Consider the following 18,485-nt stretch of genomic DNA (forward strand, 5'->3'; position numbering starts at 1 on the left):
AGCGGTTTTCATATCGTAAGAGGGGTTAGTTGTAACATAGCGTTACAATTAACCCCGCTGGGTCAAAATATTTTCAAGCCCACCAAAAAAGTTGCTAAGAGCTACAGACATATTTCAAAACGATGCTATGTTTTAGTCAACAAGACATTGATTAATATGGCATTGGATTTGGTATCTTACCCAACTGAGAAACCGAAAAAAAAAACATATAATGAAAACATTTACCTACATGTCTTTCATCAATAACTCTCTGGAAAAACATTATACATTTCCAGTAATTTGCGGGAGATCGTCTTTTGGCAACATGAAAAAAATATAGGAAAAACTAAATGCTCAACCTTGTGCAACAATGTGAACAGTCCGTGTTACCACTAACCCCGCGTTAGTTTTTGCCCCGCGCACCCCTACATTATACCACGGGCCTGTTAATGATTTATTCTGATTGGCTGAGAAATTTTCCATGGGTGTTGATTATTTTTCTGTAAACCACACACCTGACCTGTCAAATGTCTTAAAAATAGGCACCAGAGCAATTTTTGTGGTAGCTGTGGCATAAGAAGAATAATTGACTCCGGTCCTTTGAATTATTTGAAAATAATGCACCACCTTGGGTTTGCATTATTTTTTAATAATTTAACGGGCCGTCGTCAATTATTCCTTACGTATGTTATGTCAAATATTGCAGAATGGTTTTCTCTTTGGAAAATTATAGATATTCAAATAATAGTCTTTGTAAATAGTTGTATACGACACTCTCTGTCAATGCAGTTTTTTACAGTTAATGATGATCTATGCTTACTGAACTTCTGTGTCTCTGTGTCATTGTAGCTGCTGCTTCGAAACCCAATCCATTTCAGTTCCAATGCCTGTTAGCGCTTAGAGAAGGTCAACTGGTGACCTTTAAAACCCAGGTACAACAAATCTAACACCTTTCAGAACATCTCCCAGCAGGACACAAAGAGCATTGTTGTTTTTGTGTCTGTATGTAAGAGAGAGTGTGTGTGTGTGTACTGTATGAGTGTACAGTATGTGTGTCAGTACAAACCTTCTTAAAGCTGTAGTTCATCTAAAATGTTTTATTGTTTTAAGTGTTCATTTCAATGATTAACTAAGTGGCATTTACCTTGCATAAATATGTGTCATGACTTTGGAGGAAAATAATTAAGTCACCAATTAAAGTACCCATTAAGAGATCCAGTAAGACTGAGGTTTATCGATCCTTTGTCACAACAGCACAAAATGAGAGGTGAATAACTGAATAGCTTTTTGGTTAATGCTTCTGTCTTAAGAGCTCATATAAACAGATTTTAGTTTGACCGCTGCTGATTTTTGTTATCAATACAAAAATGTGACTGCTCTTCTGAGGGGCGCAAATTCAAAATATGTGTTTGGAGTGCCGTGTGTTGCTCGTGTTTTTAAAATATGTGTTTGTTGCATCATGTGAACCATGTGCATCACGTGTTTTGTCAAAATAAGTGCCTGCTGCACATGCATCACAACCGTTTATGATAAAAGAGACGCTCACGTTCACAAAATACATGCAAGACACTCCATTAACAGTAAACTCTGATTACGCATGAGATTATGTGAGTAAACCGCAGAGTAAACCCTTTAGACGCGTCTGCAGCAGGCACTTATTTTGACAAGACACGTGATGCACATAGGTTCACTCGACGCGCAGAACACACATCCTGAAATTACGAACCACACACATGACGGGCTACATACATGTTGTGATGAACTTCGCATTGAGTGCTTTAAAAAAAAGAAGTCACCGGCCGCCACTGACTTACAATACAGTGCAGATGGGAAAATTGTGTAGTGAAAATGGGTAGAATTGTGATTGTGTAGTAAATTAAACTGGTTACATTGTAATATGTATTACCAAGGACTTAATTTAGAAAATTTCACTCTTAAAGATGGCTGGGTTATTTTTGACCCATAATGGGTAAACATTGGAAAGAACACACCGCTGAATTAAAATTGACCCAATGCTGGGTTATTATATCCCATGGTTGCATAACAACAACAACCCAACATTAGGTAATTTTCAACCCAGCATGTGTTCTGTCCAATATTTACCCATTATGGGTCAAAAATAACCCAGCTATTTTTAGAGTGTTTAAAACTTTACATTTTCTCAACATTTTGATTTTTTTTGCACAACAAACTTGACTTAAAAGTAATAGTATTCCAAAATGTGCAAATAACAGGTTTAACAATGAATTCATGGGTCATGAGCATGTTAGCAATACTTAGAGATTTGTCCTGGTCATTGCTTTAAGTGGATTTCCACTCAGATAGGCTGTTTGTCTATTGGACTGGCTGTTGTTTCGGATTCGCTCCACGTAGGATACAAATTGCATTATTCACGGCATGCAGGCCAGTAATGGCAGCAATGAGCGATTGGCTCTTTTTTACCACCGACAGAAAAGGTTGAGAGAAGCTCTGTACAATTTTCGCAGATCAATCTGTGGTGCACTATGGCTGAAGTGAAGCAGAGGGTCGCCGGAGGCTTGCCCCGAGGGCTTTACAGTAAAAGCTCAGATTACAGGTGCTACTGCACAGCTTTTTCTTAAGAAATCTTGTCGGGAAAGTCTTCTACATTTGCTGTCATTTTGGTTAAGCTTAGCTTTAAAGGTGCCAAAGAATGCATTGAAATTATGTGTTAAATAGTTCTCTGATAGAAGGTATGTGGCTTTATTACATGAAAAAAAATGATCTAGAGACAGTTTTACATGTCCATTTACAACCCTACAATTCCCCCCGGAATCAAATGATCTATTATACCTTATTTGAAAGGGTCAGGAATAATAATGTTGAGCTTTGCTCTGATTGGCTGTTTTTCAGAGTAGCTCTTTTGAAAAGCTGTGTGTGTGTAAACAGACCTTGGGCCCTATTTTCACGATCTAAGCGCATTGTCAAAAGCGCAAGGTCTAAACGCACGTGTCCGATTCCACCTTTGCTAATTTGACGACGGGAAAAATGTTTTTGCGCCAATCGCATTGTCTTAAAGGGTTGTTCCTATTTTCGTAATGAGTAATGGGTGTGTTTTGGGCGTAACGTGCAATAAACCAATAAGAGTCTCTGCTCTCACCCCCTTTAAAAGCCAGTTGCGCTGGCGCTATGCCATTTCCCTATTTAGATGGTGAAATTAGTAAAATAAAAACTAAGTGGAGGAAGAAGACCACCAGTTTAACTCATTCACCGCCATTGACGAGTTATCTCGTCATTTATGAGTTCATATTTAACTAATAAAAATGCTTTTCTGGACGAATTTCAAAGTGAAAGTATAATACCGCTTTTATCCACCAGATGGCGCCAAAACGAATTTATCAAAAACGGAAGTTAAAAAGATTTAATGAATAATTTTTTACTGCCTTTATGTTTGATAGTCATTCTAAGTCTGATCTCTAACATAAATTTCTTTACAAAAACGCACTTTTTAAGCTTTTTGCTCAAAATGTTGTATTTTTGAAGAGAAATATCCATATTTCAGTGGTTAAATTAAGTAGAAAAAGTAAATATATAATGAAACGTTTTTTCCCCATTTTGTTTGTTTGTTTATTGTTTGTTTGAAAGCAGAGGGTGTGTTCTTTAATTTGATATAATTTGTATGTTTATATATTTATAGAAAATAATTTTTCCTGCAAGGAATTTTGTGAAAATTTTGTTAAAATCACAAAAATGCAGGTGGGCAACTTTTCTCAAAAAGGCTGGCGGTGAATGAGTTAAGATCAGTGTTGGGTGTAACTAGTTACTAAGTAATTAGTTACTGTAGTTTAATTGAAAAAGTAAAGTAAGGGATTACTCTTATTTTTCTTGTAATCTAATTACAGTTACTTCTGATGTAACTAAATACTATAATACAATAGTGGATTTAACATGGTTTTAGTTTAAAATTCTTATTATAAACTGGTTGATTATAAGCATTAATATTAATGAGATGTTGGCTGTTTATTAATACTTAATAGCACATATTAATGCCTGATTCTGCAAAACCTTATTCTACATCCTTAACCCTCCACATTTCTACCAATACTTAAAATTAGCAGCTTCTTTGTTATTAATAAGCAGTAGTTGGAGTATATTGATGCAAAAGTTAGTTAATAGAGAGAATTGGACCCTAAAGTGGGACCAGAATAATTGATGTACTTTTATATATTATTTTTTCGAGCCATTTCAAGCCTATTGTTGTATCATGTACTAATAGGATTTAGAAAGTAATTAGTAAGTAATTAAATACTTTTTGGAGAGAGTAATTTGTAAAGTAATCTAATTACATGATTGAAGATGTAATTAGTAACTAGTAATTAATTACTTTTTTTGAGTAACTTACCCAACACTGGTTAAGATTGATATTAAAAAATTGTGTGGTTTTCATTTGTATTAAAACTGTTATTTTTGGGTATTATAAGCTTTAAAAGTCGTTTTCTTTAAGTAATGGAAGTAAAATTAGCAGGCTTTTAATTGATGTAAATGTATGGCTAGCCATCAGTGCTATCTCAAAAAATAATTTACAAATATGCAAGAAAATGTTTGCGCTCCAAAAATACTTTATTTGTAACAAATAAAGAATTTACAAACGTGTGAAGAGCTGAAACGTTTCAGCACTCGGACAGCGCCGTGAGGGTTTTGAAAAGCATAAAGGTTTTCATCTCAGCATTTCCACAGGTACAAAGTCATCATATACAATAAACCCATGGGGTAGCATTTAAAAAAACATTTAAAAAAAGATGCATTTGTTTAAAGCAAAGTTTTCTTGCAGGCAGTGACGTCACCACCTATAGTACACAATAGTCTAAAGTAGTCTAAAGTCAATGCCGCAATATTGTTTTTGTTATTTAATGAGCACATAAGTAATTTGCGCCTATAAACGGGAAGACAACACACGTTTGCTTATCACATGGATGATTGCAGCAGCACATAAACGTTTTAAAATATAAAAAATCTAAGGATTAAAATGTAAAAGATTTTTATTGAGTCTCTTGGACGTAAAGGAGGATCGATTACGAGATGTTAGAAGGCGTAAAGAGCTCCTTCACCTGTAGCCTGATAAGTAAATAAATGCTTTGCTTTAAACAAATGCAAATATTGCATATATTTTTAAATGTTTTTTTTTTTAAATGCTACCCACAGATTTATTGTATATGATGACTTTGTACCTGCGGATATGTTGAGATGAGAACCGTTTTTAAGTAATGCTAAAAACTCATGGCGCTGTTCGAGTGCTGAAGGCTCTCCACACATTTGTAAATTCTTTATCTTTTGTTTGTTACAAATAAACTATTTTTAGAGTACAAACCTTTTTTTGTATATTTGTAAATTATTTTTTGAGATAGCACAGATCATGTAGGCTATCCATTTATTTACAGCAATTAAATGCCTGCTAATTTTACTTCCATGAATAAGTTGCAATACAAATGAAAACAACACAATTGTTTAGAATAAATCTTAAACTGGTGGTCTTCTTCCTCCGTTTAGTTTTTCAGTTTACAAATTCTGTCATCTGAATCGGGATTAGGCATGGCGCAACTTGCTTTTAAAGATGATGAGAGCTGAGACTCTTATTGGTTTATTGCACATTACGCCCAAAACAAACACATTACTCATTATGAGAATAGGATCAACCCATTTAGACAGTGCACATAAAAATTTTTCCCGTCATTAAATTAGCAAAAGTGGAATCGGACACGTGCGCTTTAGATAATGCGCTTAGATCATTACAATAGGACCCCGAGACACAAAGGACATTAAGTAAATAAGAAATAATGTATGTAATTTTAAATAAACATTTCTTTAAAAATTTTATCTTCTAATATTGTATCTTCTAATCCATATGGAGTTGTATGGACTACTATGATCATTTTTGTGCAACTTTAAAAAAACATGAAAGCCCCTGCTCACCATTAATATCAAAGCACCGTCCAAGATTCGTTTTGAAAACCTGTTGTCCTTCATATAAGGATTATATACACTGGTATGTCCGTCTCACTTCTGAACTCCCGTTTTAGCTGGCGAAGGTGCGAACATTATCCTATTATCGAAACATATTGACTTATGAAGTTTATAATCTCTGGTGGCATGACAGCAATTCGAGAATCATTTGAGCACAGTGCGAGCCGCACTTTAATGAAGTCATTTATCTCCCATCTACAGCTTGCACCTTACACTCCAAATGAGCCAGAGAGCTTGAGAGGCAGTGGTCAAGAGTTCAGAAGAAATGAGGAATTAACTCGCAGTGAACACGTCGTTTTAAAATGATTAGCCATTTATACTTTAGAAACTTGAAAGCCTCAATTCCCATTTAATGTAATGCAAAGAACCACGAGTACTTTCTTTAAAACTGTCGTTTTGTGTTTCACAAAAGATATATCAGTTTTAAATTATATGAGAGAAAGTTAAATAATGAGAGAATATTCATATTTGGGTGAACTATTTCAAGCAAGTGCATTTGTCCCGAGAGGCAGACAGTAGAAGGTTATTTCTGAGTATAAGGAGCATAATTTTGCAGCAAGCTCCTACAAGTTATTAATCTCCATTACTTCATCCTTGTGTAATTTTGTTCATTAAACACATTCGGTTCTATCCAGTGGCCTTTCTCTTCTTGTCCAAGAGGTTTTTGGGAGAGATAAAGAGAGAGATGACTCTGCCAAATCGCAGTCCTATCTTGTAAACCTCCTGGTTCCTCTGCAGTCGCTCATGAATAATGCATTAGGCGGGAACTCCGGCTTTTTCTGATATTACCTATAGCCAAAGCGATTATGCGGAGTTTGCAAAATAAATAAATATTCTAAATATTATAAATGGACACCAGAGGCACGGAGAACTTGCGTGCAGTTATCAGGGAATGGAACATTGAATGAACATTTCTTATCCCCCCTCTCCCATTAGATTTTTGTTCTCTGTGTGATTTGGGCGAATCAAAAACGTAATGCCTCAGCAGTTGTGTGCAGAATCGTTTAAAATGTAATTACTCTGCAGTTGACGGTCGGCAGGAAGAACGGCAAATGACAGTATTAGTGAAGCCCGCTGCTTTAAGCGTTGGCTTGTGGGAAGTTTATTCAGTGCATTTACTCTCACTGACATGGGACTGACAGTTCCACTGCGAAATTCTGGGATTGCGTATTATTTGTGTTTTATAGACTATTAGAAATCTGTTGCACAGCACAAAGCGATAAAGCAAAGCCAACTTGAGCCAAAAGCAAAATATTACACAATGCTACAAGTTATGCATCAAGTCATGCACAAAATTTAAATCATTGGGGGTTTGTTAACATACTTTAAAGGGGACATATTATAAAAATCTGACTCTTTCCATGTTTAAGTGCTATAATTGGGTCCCCAGTGCATCAGCCTAGACAATGTGAAAAATATCAACCCAGTAACTTAGTTTTGGTAAACCATTCTCTGCAAGCATGTGAAAAAATAGGTCATTGAAATGTGGCTCCTCTTGTGATGTCAAAAGGGGATTAAACCACCCCTTAATCTGCACTATCCAACAACGACACTGCCATTTAGTGCAGAGATCAGCTCATTTGCATTTTAAAGGACACACCCAAAATGGCACATTTTGCTCACACCTACAAAGTGGCAATTTTAATTTTAATATCTATATTTTGAGCTAAAATTTCACATATGTACTCTGGGGACATTTTACATAAGTCTTGTGAAATGTCCTCTTTAAAGAATAGTTAAAGATTTTCTTATAATTTACTCCATTCCAGATGTTTATGACTTCATTTCTTCAGTTGAACACAAACAAAGCATTTTAACTCTTATGTTTTCTTTTACTATGTGAAACCAGACCACAAACCATGTATGTTTGTATCAAAAGCCAAAATACATACTATAGATAGTATTTTATGCCATTTAGGTCATTAGGATAAGTAAAGATCATGTTCCATGAAGACATTGTGTTCATTTTTTATCATATTTCAAAACTTTAGTTTTGTGAGTGAATGCATTTGCTAATGACTTCTTTTGGACAACTTTGACGGCGATTTTCAGATTCCAGATTTGTAAATAGCTGTATCTCTGACAAATATTGTCTTATCAAATCATACAGTACATCAATGGAAAGCAATTCTATTTGTAGCATTCAGATTATGTATAAATCTCAATTTAAAAAATAAATGGTACCCTAATGACTGGTTTTGTGGTCCAGGGTCACGTATAGGAGCCAACATCGTAAAGCAAAAAAAAAAAAAACATTATTAACCGATACAATAGTAAAAGAAAACAATTACCTTTAAGTGTATTTGGTCATGTTTACTCCCATATATGTTGATAACATGCCTGCATCTTCATAGAAAATTCTTTGTTACATTTTTATATTTCAATTAATTCCTTTAACACTACACTGTAAACAATTATTCGCTCCCTTAGATTATTTTGCTTGATCAACTCAGATTTACAAGTCATTTCAACCTACTATTATTTATCTTGACAAGAGATGAGTTGCTACAACTTATAAAATGAAGTTGCCTTATTTCAACTATAATTTATAAGTTATAACAACTCACCACTTTAAAATCTGATTTGATTAAGCAAAAAAAAAAATTTTAAGGCAGCAAATATTTTTACAGTGTATAAAAATAAGGCAGGTGGCTGCATTGAATGTTTTAAGTTGAGTCAACTTGCAGCATTTTTTAAGTATAATAGACTACTTAATACAAACACAACAAAATCAAGTTGAGTTAACTAATAGTACTAGTATTGCTCAGTTAGTTTAACTTACTTTTCTTGGTACAGGTAACTTTTTTATGGTTTGTTGTTGTTGTTTCCACAAACATTGATTTATACTTCATCATTCCGTGAGATGAGGGCACAAAATGTTTATTTAATCAACGCGCCCATCCAGTTTCATTTTGGGCAGCTGTAAAGTGCAACATACTTCAGTATGCAGTCTATAAGCATTAGTCTTCTGAACAATGGTTAACTACAAAAAAGAAACAGAAACTCTTCTAAATATTGAAGATAAATGAATATTAAAAACTAACATTTAGTTAAAAAACATCTAAATGCAGTCCCATGCTGGGAACTACGAGTCTACTGCCTAGTTAGTTATGTTTCCTAAAATCATTCATGTAGTTTCAACACAAAATTATTAAGTTAATTTTCTTCTAACAAATTTAAGTAAATTATACATGATAAATTAAGTTGAATTAACTCAATTATGTGCTCATTTAGAATTACTCAAATTTTTATGTTATTTTTAAATCATATTTTAATTAAAAAAAAGAATTCAAAATTTTAATACAGTTTACTCATTTTATTTTTGTAAAATCTACTAAGGCACAGAAACACTTTTTACAGTGCAGGTAAGTCAATCAACAATATCTGTTTAATATATGATTTGTGCATCTACATAATAATTGTACATTGTTTTATGACCAACTTTAATTCAAAATAATAACTTTTCATTAAAAAACATCTGTTTAGATGAAGTTTATTTCTTCTGTTTGCGATACTGTGTGTACTGTATAGTTTTAGTCTATTCAATACTTCAATATGTTGGCACTTGTTATCGAGTATCCCTGCAGGTGATCTTTCTCAGAAAGAGACCTGTCACAAAGTTCTTACATTATTGGATTAAACTCAGACAAGCTTCACTGTTATCCCTACACAAAATGCTTCTTCAATCAATTAAATCCCTCTCACATGTAAGTACTGTAGATTCAAATGATCTTACCACTTTCAATACATGTGACCACAAAACCAGTCGTAAGGGTCAATTTTTTTGACCCGAAAGCTTAATAAATAAGATTTCCATTGAGATTTTTTTAGAATAGGAAAATATTTAGCCAAGATGTACTATTTGAAACCTGGAATCTGATAGTGCCCAAAAATCTTAAGAAAATTGCCTTTAAAGTTTCCCAAATTAAGTCCTTAACAACATATTACTAATGATAAATACAATTTTGATATATTTACAATAGGAAATTTACAAATTATATTTTAATTGTCTTTATTTAATATCCTTATGTTTTTGTGATAAAAATCGATCATTTTGACCAATACAATGTATTGTTGGCTATTGCTACAAATATAACCTATTCGACTTATGAGTGGTATTGTGGTATAATCAACTACTTAATAAAAGTATTTAAGAATCTCAGCTGCATAAAGCAAGACACTGTCTTTGTTTTTTGTTGGATTCTGTGTGATACCATCCCGCAGCGAGTGAAAATAAATATGTGAGAGATGAGCACACACTGGGGCCCTTTGTCTACAGGATTCACACCTGATATTTCTCTAATCTATTACCACTCGGCAGATGCAGCCTGACCCCAGATGACTCCAGTCTCACTAAACAATACTACTGCTTTCCCAACCCAGTAAACGGGGACTTACACCACCATGAAACCCACATGTTTTTTATTACATTTTTTATTACTAGTCTTGGGAAGCGTACTGCTGTGACATGTTAATTTCCCTCTGGGATCAATAAAGTTTATCAAATGCAGGTTTTAGGAGTTAAAAAATTATATGCGCATCAGAATTTTGTGTCTATATGTGACTCTGGGTGTTTACACACTTTACCCCTCTACAAAACAAACTCAGACCTCTTAAGGGGATAATTCACCCCCAAAAAAACGTTTTATTCATTCGCCCTCAAGTTGTGTGATCCCCAATGTCTTTTTTGTTCTTCAGAACCCAAATAGTGTTGTTTTGGGTTTTCTGATTACTATGGGAGTGGATGGTGACTGAGGCTGTCAGCATTCACTCATATAGTAACCCGAAAATCCTTCAAACTTCAAAAGGACCCAAACGTGTTATCATGTTTTCCAGTGATCTGTTCTCTTACAGTAAGACATGAAGGAAACGGTGACGACACAAATTAAATGTCACATCCAGTCATTTCTGCTGACATGATGTGTCACCGTTTGGATTGGCTCCTATTATATTCCACAAGACATCTATTAACTCTTTATCTTTGTGAGATGTGCAATGACTGCCGGGCAATCCCGTGTACCGTGTGAGCATATGCACTTGGGACGACAGCGTCTCTGAGTGGCTCTCCAGGGATGTCCTTTTTTAGCAGGCCTCTCGGCTCTGCCTGCAGGCATTGGTGAACCATGGTGTGGGGGGTTAATCATATTGTCCCCTGGTGTCTGTGCTGGAGCTTTTATGGCCTTTCTGTGAGCCGGTGCCGCATGAGGGGGCTGGAGAGGCACGTGGTCATTACAGATTGCGCTGTTATGATGCTTGGGAGATTATACTGGAGGAGAGGTTGTGGGTAAAGGCAGAATTTAAACACATATATACACACAGATATGATGCAGTTTCTCAGTTTTGATAGCTTCTTGTGGACAAAAATACTTGATTTACCTGCTTCTATGATATTGCTCAATTAAATGAGCAGTGCAAAAGGTTATGGATTTGAGCCCCAGGGAGCACATATATTGATAAATGTATACCTTGTAACGCATTGTAAGTCACTTTTGATACATACACTCACCTAAAGGATTATTAGGAACACCTGTTCAATTTCTCATTAATGCAATTATCTAATTAACCAATCACATGGCAGTTGCTTCAATTGATTTAGGGGTGTGGTCCTGGTCAAGACAATCTCCTGAACTCGAAACTGAATGTCAGAATGGGAAAGAAAGGTGATTTAAGCAATTTTGAGCATGGCATGGTTGTTGGTGCCAGACGGGCCGGTCTGAGTTTTTCACAATCTGCTCAGTTACTGAGATTTTCACGCACAACCATTTCTAGGGTTTACAAAGAATCGTGTGAAAAGGGAAAAACATCCAGTATGCAGCAGTCCTGTGGGCGAAAAGGCCTTGTTGATGCTAGAGGTCAGAGGGGAATGGGCCGACTGATTCAAGCTGACAGAAGAGCAACTTTGACTGAAAAAACCACTCGTTACAACCGAGGTATGCAGCAAAGCATTTGTGAAGCCACAACACGCACAACCTTGAGGCGGATGGGCTACAACAGCAGAAGACCCCACCGGGTCCACTCATCTCCACTACAAATAGGAAAAAGAGGCTACAATTTGCACGAGTTCACCAAAATTGGACAGATGAAGACTGGAAAAATGTTGCCTGGTCTGATGAGTCTCGATTTCTGTTGAGACATTCAGATGGTAGAGTCAGAATTTGGCATAAACAGAATGAGAACATGCCTTGGTACCACTGTGCAGGCTGGTGGTGGTGGTGTAATGGTGTGGGGGATGTTTTCTTGGCACACTTTAGGCCCCTTAGTGCCAATTGGGCATCGTTTAAATGCAACGGCCTACCTGAGCATTGTTTTGATCATGTCCATCCCTTTATGACCACCATGTACCCATCCTCTGATGGCTACTTCCGGCAGCATAATGCACCATGTCACAAAACTCGAATAATTTCAAATTGGTTTCTTGAACATGACAATGAGTTCACTGTACTAAAATGGCCCCCATAGTCACTAGATCTCAACCCAATAGAGCATCTTTTGGATGTGGTGGAACGGGAGCTTCGTGCCCTGGAGGTGCATCCCACAAATCTCCATCAACTGCAAGATGCTAACCTATCGATATGGGACAACATTTCTAAAGAATGCTTTCAGCACCTTGTTGAATCAATGCCACGTAGAATTAAGGCAGTTCTGAAGGCAAAGGGGGTCAAACACAGTATTAGTATGGTGTTCCTAATAATCCTTTATGTGAGTGTGTGTATATAAAAAATGGAGAAAAGATGACAAAATACGGCGGATATCAGATTTTGCGTAAAATTAAGAATTTACTTTTTAATACTGACCTGATACAATACTGATTTTGGTGGTTATTATACACACAGTTCCAAAGAGTACAACATATTTATTTATATACACATTTACATTATATATGGTACATTTTATAAAATGACATATAAATACTCTAAGAATACAGGTAACACATTTCTCTCTTGCTTTGATCATAACCTCACACTTATTTAAACAGTGTAACGCATGACATAACAAATTCAATGAAGCTGCCAACTGTAGGGCTGAATCCCGTCCAGATTCACAGCATGTTTTCACACATGCCCAGTTTCGTGACTGGACAGTAAGCTTAAAGTCAAACACTGTCTGTGACACTGTCTGTATTGATTTGCTGTCATTCACGCAGCAGGTGTGTAAATTGGCTGCAGAAGGGTAGCTGTCAAAGCAATGAGATGCTAAGGATGCCAGGAGATCTCAGAGAGCCATTTTATCAAGCGTCAAACATGCTTATGTCTAAATCTAGTACCTGTATAGTGCACCTTCGTAATGCTGTCATGCCTGCAATTTGTGCATTAGCAAATGAAGAAATTGCACATAATGAATAATGAAGAGTATGAAAACTCATGCTCAGTGTATGTGGTATGAACCGCGGTTATTCGGTATTGACGGTCCAACCACTGTATTGATTTCAATGTTCCAGCAAAATCAGGCCGACAATTCGACAACCATGAGACAAGACTGTTTTTCTTCTGTTTCCAATCATAACAAAGAAATTAAGTCAAGGACTCAAAGACCAGATCAAGGGCGACACGCCGAAAATGCAATATCAGAAATGTTCTGGCACCTCGGTGATTCAGATTTCACTGAATCTAGGGTCACTAATGGTGCATTTCCATTGCATAGTACCCCACGGTTTAGTTTGGGTCGGGTCAGCTTACTTTTGGGGGCTTTTCCAGTGGGTGCAGTACGTAGTACCTGATACTTTTTTTAGTACCACCTTGGTTGGGGCTCCAAGCAAGCCGAGCTGATACCAAAACGTGACGTGAAAACATTGTAGATCAGTCATTGGTCTGAGAGAATCGTCACTACCAGCGTCATCACTATAATGTAAAAGATTAGCTTTACCTTCATGCTAGCTTGCGCTGTCTCGAGTAAACCTGTTGTCATATGTGCTTTGCTGTAAGTTCCCAAACTCCCTTTTAGTGATAAAAACCTATACAGGTTGTGAATCAGGAACACCATAACAGTTTTTTTCCAGAATTGCAGTTTGTGGTGGCATATTTGTGATGCGCATGTCCGTAAATATGCTTAAATGCAACCTAAATGAGGCTCAGCGAAGTGCGTTGACTGACGCCACGGGTGTTTGTAAAGAAGAGGTAATGTGAGACAGAGGTAGTGATAAACGCGATGTGCAAACATCCATTTGTGGTGGTCAATTTAAATTTTGTGGCGGAATGAGACATAAATGAATGTTTAGCATTCCAACAATGCTTTCACTTGTATGATGTCACAGCAGTAGGCAGCGCAAATATAACAACACGCCTATAATCCCTCCCACTCCCAAGTGTTACTAAACTCGATGGAAAAGCTAACCAAGCCAAAGTGAGGTGAGCTGACCCGACCTAAACCGTGGGGTACTATGCAATGGAAAAGCGCCATAATAAGCTCGGCCTATCATTTTCACAGACAGCATGAGTCATACACTCCTTCGCACGGCCTGCCCTTTCCTTCTCCTGTCAGGTTCAAACAAGCACCGCACAATGCTGTGAAAATTATCAATGTGGCGCTTTGTTTAGACAAACAATGTTAAACAGACTAATTAATGAACACCAGGGAACCCTGGGAACATGAAGCAGGGGGCAGAGCTTTCCCAAACATTCCAGCTTTCCGAAAAAGTTCTTACCGACGAGAGGCTAGTACACATTTGAGGGCGGGAGACAGGGCTGCAGTTGCATCAGCTTTATAACCTTTTCTTTTCATTTCAGACAAGAGCAATCCGCTATGTCTATCACACAGCTACCTACCAGCAGGGAGAATTGGCATCTGGCGGAGACAGCAATTAATGTCTGCCGAAAGAGATGCATTCCATCACCTCCCTTTAATAGCCAGCATGTGGAGTGCATCTCGGCAGATGTTACACAGGAATTCATTAACGCCCGTTACCAATCATACGCCTCCCTTGTAAGCTATTATCCACAACCCTGGGTATGAGATATATTCTAAATCCAGCACGCAGCACTCCCTCGACAACTGTCATATAGCAAATAAAACAACATGTGGCGTTTGAATGAGTGGTCCTTCTGGCCCAACTGGAGAATGGCGTCTGGAAAGTGAGAGAAATGGGGGACCAAGGGTTTGCAATAATTTAAACACAATTCGCTATAGAGGCGAGAATACAATGTAGATAATAGTAAATCGAATCAAATTTTCTAATCTGATTTTGTCCAATGTGACTTCAGTGTGAACAGACAGAATTTGTGTGATGTTTGGTCAATAGTCTAGCTCACGCCCAAAGACCATTGGCTGAACGTCTGGAAGACTTTTCTGGAAACACTTCAGCAGATGTCAAAGTCGTCCTCAAAAGTCAAAAAGGATTGTTCTTATTCTCGTAATGAGTAATGGGTGTGTTTTGGGCATAATGTGGAATAAACCAATGAGAGTCTCAGCTCTCATCGCCTTTAAAAGACAGTTGCGCTCGCACCATGATGATTCCCTATTTAGATAGCGGAAATTGTAAACTGAAAAACTAAGCGGAGGAAGAAGACCACCAGTTTAAGATTGATGTTAGAAAATTGCATTTTTTTATGTGTATTAATTGTTTTATTTTTGTTTTTTAAAACCTTTGGTCCTCTTTAAAAGTCGTTTTCTTTCAGTCATGGAAGTAAACTTAGAGATTTTACTTAAAAAAGATGCAATATTTGCATTTGTTTAAAGCAAAACATTTAATTGTCTCGTAATCGGTCCTCATTTATGTCCAAGAGACTCAATAATAATCTTTTACATTTTAATCCTTTAATTTTTATATATTACAAAACGTTGCTGCTGCGCATCCATGTGTATGATAAGCAAACGTGTGTTGTCGTCCCGTTTATAGGCACATATTACTAACGTGCTCATTAAATAACAAAAACAATATTGACTTTAGACCAGGTTTTAGTTGGTCAATGGCGTAGTCTATTTTAGTTGCCTCAAAATAGCAATACGCACCGCCACGTTTTTATGTGTTTTCTCCTCATCAAAGCAGAATCAACTTAAAATACTCCATCATTAATACTCATACATATATGTGTTAGACATCATTTGAAACTGTGAAAGATCTTCTTTAATTTGTGTACATTCATGATAACAACAAATCTTTGTGTTTTTGTCAAATAATGAAAAAAAACAGGGTCTTTGTATTTTACAGTTGTCTGTTTTTCTGCTCCGGGATGGAAACTGTCATCAGATTAAACACTAGATTGACACCTCTTTTGCAGACAACAGATGGGTAAGTAAAGTATCATACAAATGGCATCAAATGTGAACCCACTGTGGAATAGGCCATTAAACAGCAGGGAGCTGAATTAGCAAAACATACTTTGCCTCATGTGTGCTTTATGTGTCGTAATGATACAGTGACTCCGAAGGAGGAATTATGAGGTTATAAGACTATGACAAATGAATCACCTAAAAGCAACAGTTGGAGCAAAGTTCCAGAAATCCGTGTGTGTGTGTGTGTGTGTGTGTGTGTGTGTGTGTGTGTGTGTGTGTGTGTGTGTGTGTGTGTGTGCGTGTGTGTGTGCGTGTGTGTGTGTGTGTGTATGGCGATAATTTTGCATGTGTGTGCAGTGTGTCTGTCTTACGACGTTCCCAGAGAGGTCGCATGGGACCTGCTGTCACCTTTAATCTTTAAAACGTACAAACACCCTGCAGTGCACTAAGCAGAGAGAGAGAGAGAAGAGAGTATATGGTCGAGCTGCATTGGCTGAACACTAATTTCAGAACCAATGAGGAACCTGCCATGTTAAAGAGTGATAAAGAGTGCTGTTCAGATCACTGAATGATCACTTTGAAAGATGGATCTCATTATTCTCATCATTCATTCGTGATGGGAGTCTTTTCCATTCATTTTTCACATTCTGCCATCATTTACCGTAGTCACCCTCATGTTTTTCCAAGCCAGAATGAGTTTCTTTATTCTGCAGAAACACAAAAGGACCTGATACGCAAATGTTGGTGACAGCCTCAGTCGCCATTTACTTTTATTATGTAAAGATGCAGTGACAGTGAATGGTGACTGGAGCTCTATGCACTATAATCTCTAGCACTGCCGAACTGATTAGGCCCTCTTAAAATGCTTTTTGCTCTGTCTTAGCTTTTTTACAGTGTAGTGTCCGGATACACACAGATAACCACAAAAAAAATAAAAGTGAACCGGAATTGTTACAAGTGTGCATCAAACTGCAGCTTAATTCGGTTTTATTACTTAAAGTCTAATATTAAATGTGTTCTCAGTTTGTGACACCACAGACAAATGTGATATTAACCACCGAGTCAAATTTGAATGATTAAAAAAGCCTAATAAATAAAAGAAGTTATCAAAATCTTGGAAAATCAGGCAAGATTCTCTGCTATATGTAGGGTTGCCACCCATGTCTGATAAAAAACCTGGACATATAGATGACCCGGCCAATTGGTTTGCTCACAAGCCCCCCCAATAGCATAATATTTCTATAGGCTTATGCAATTATTGGCAAAACTTTACAATTCTCTTTTTTTCAATTCTTATTTGTTAACATTAGTTAATGTATTAACTAACATGAACTAACCATGAGCAGTACATTTGTTACTGTATTTGTTAATCTTTGATAACGTTAGTAAATAAAAATACTGTTCATGGTTTATTCATGTTAGTTCACAGTGCATTAACTAATGTTAACAAGATTTAAATAAATGTATTATTAACATTAACAAAGATAAAAAAATAGCTTTATGCTATAAGTGCAGTTTATTATTAGTTCATGTGTTAACTAATGAACCTTATTGTAAAGTGTTACCCAATTATTTGTACATTATGTTAAAATATGTAAATCAGGTTTACAATTTATTAAAGCTGCTTAGCTATACTATTTATGTAAACTGTTTTTATTTATATTCCATTGCAACTTTAAACAGGTCTAAATAGCAACTAGCAAATATGCACATGAAATTAAACTTGTTGTACTCACCTCAACATGTATTTTACAATCATTTAACCCGCCATGGGAAAAGCTGAAGTCACTGTTACAAACTCTACACCATGCAAGATTTAACTCTTTTAAGACAGGGATACACTTTCGTGTAGTCTGGTGTAAAATGTGTCTTATATTTTCGCTTTTGGGGCACTCTCCCTCTGTCATGGCGCTCCTGTTTCTAGATACACTGATTAGTTTGGTTCGGGAGAAGAGATAAAAGCCCGCCCACACTGACAATTGATTGGTTTATGTCCTGACACAGCCCAATCAGGATGCTCTCTGTCTTACATGCGCTAAATGAGGCAAACACACACACAGACGCAAGGTCTCACTCTCTGCCGTGCGCGCTCTAAATTACATATTCACATAGCGTTTCGAAAACCGGGACATTCAGTGTCCCGGGAGAGTTGATAAATTTCCCGGGACAGGTTATTAAAAAGAAGGACAATCCCGGTAAAACCGGGACAGGTGGCAACCCTAGCTATATGCATGGGGTGTGTCCACTGAAACCACGCCGACTCATTGGGAAGCTGACGTTTTTTTTTTTTACTTTAAATACCCCTACAACCTTAAAGG

At 36.7% G+C, this 18,485-nt stretch overlaps 1 protein-coding gene across 2 annotated transcripts in view; it reads left to right on the forward strand.

The window, feature by feature from the left end:
* Window positions 1-16,154, forward strand: part of tsnare1 (T-SNARE Domain Containing 1) — a 291,014-nt gene extending 274,860 nt beyond the window's left edge. Inside the window, exons 13-14 of one of the 2 annotated variants that reach the window (XR_012371599.1) lie at window positions 829-911; window positions 16,103-16,154. The gene's annotated coding sequence lies outside the window, so the exon portion shown is untranslated. Of the gene's footprint in view, window positions 1-828; window positions 923-16,102 lie in introns of those variants that run through there. The other variant, XM_073872360.1, reaches the window with a different exon arrangement.
* Window positions 16,155-18,485: the final 2,331 nt, after the last annotated feature.

Source organism: Misgurnus anguillicaudatus, chromosome 10 (genome assembly GCF_027580225.2).
Source record: "Misgurnus anguillicaudatus chromosome 10, ASM2758022v2, whole genome shotgun sequence".
NCBI lineage: Eukaryota > Metazoa > Chordata > Actinopteri > Cypriniformes > Cobitidae > Misgurnus > Misgurnus anguillicaudatus.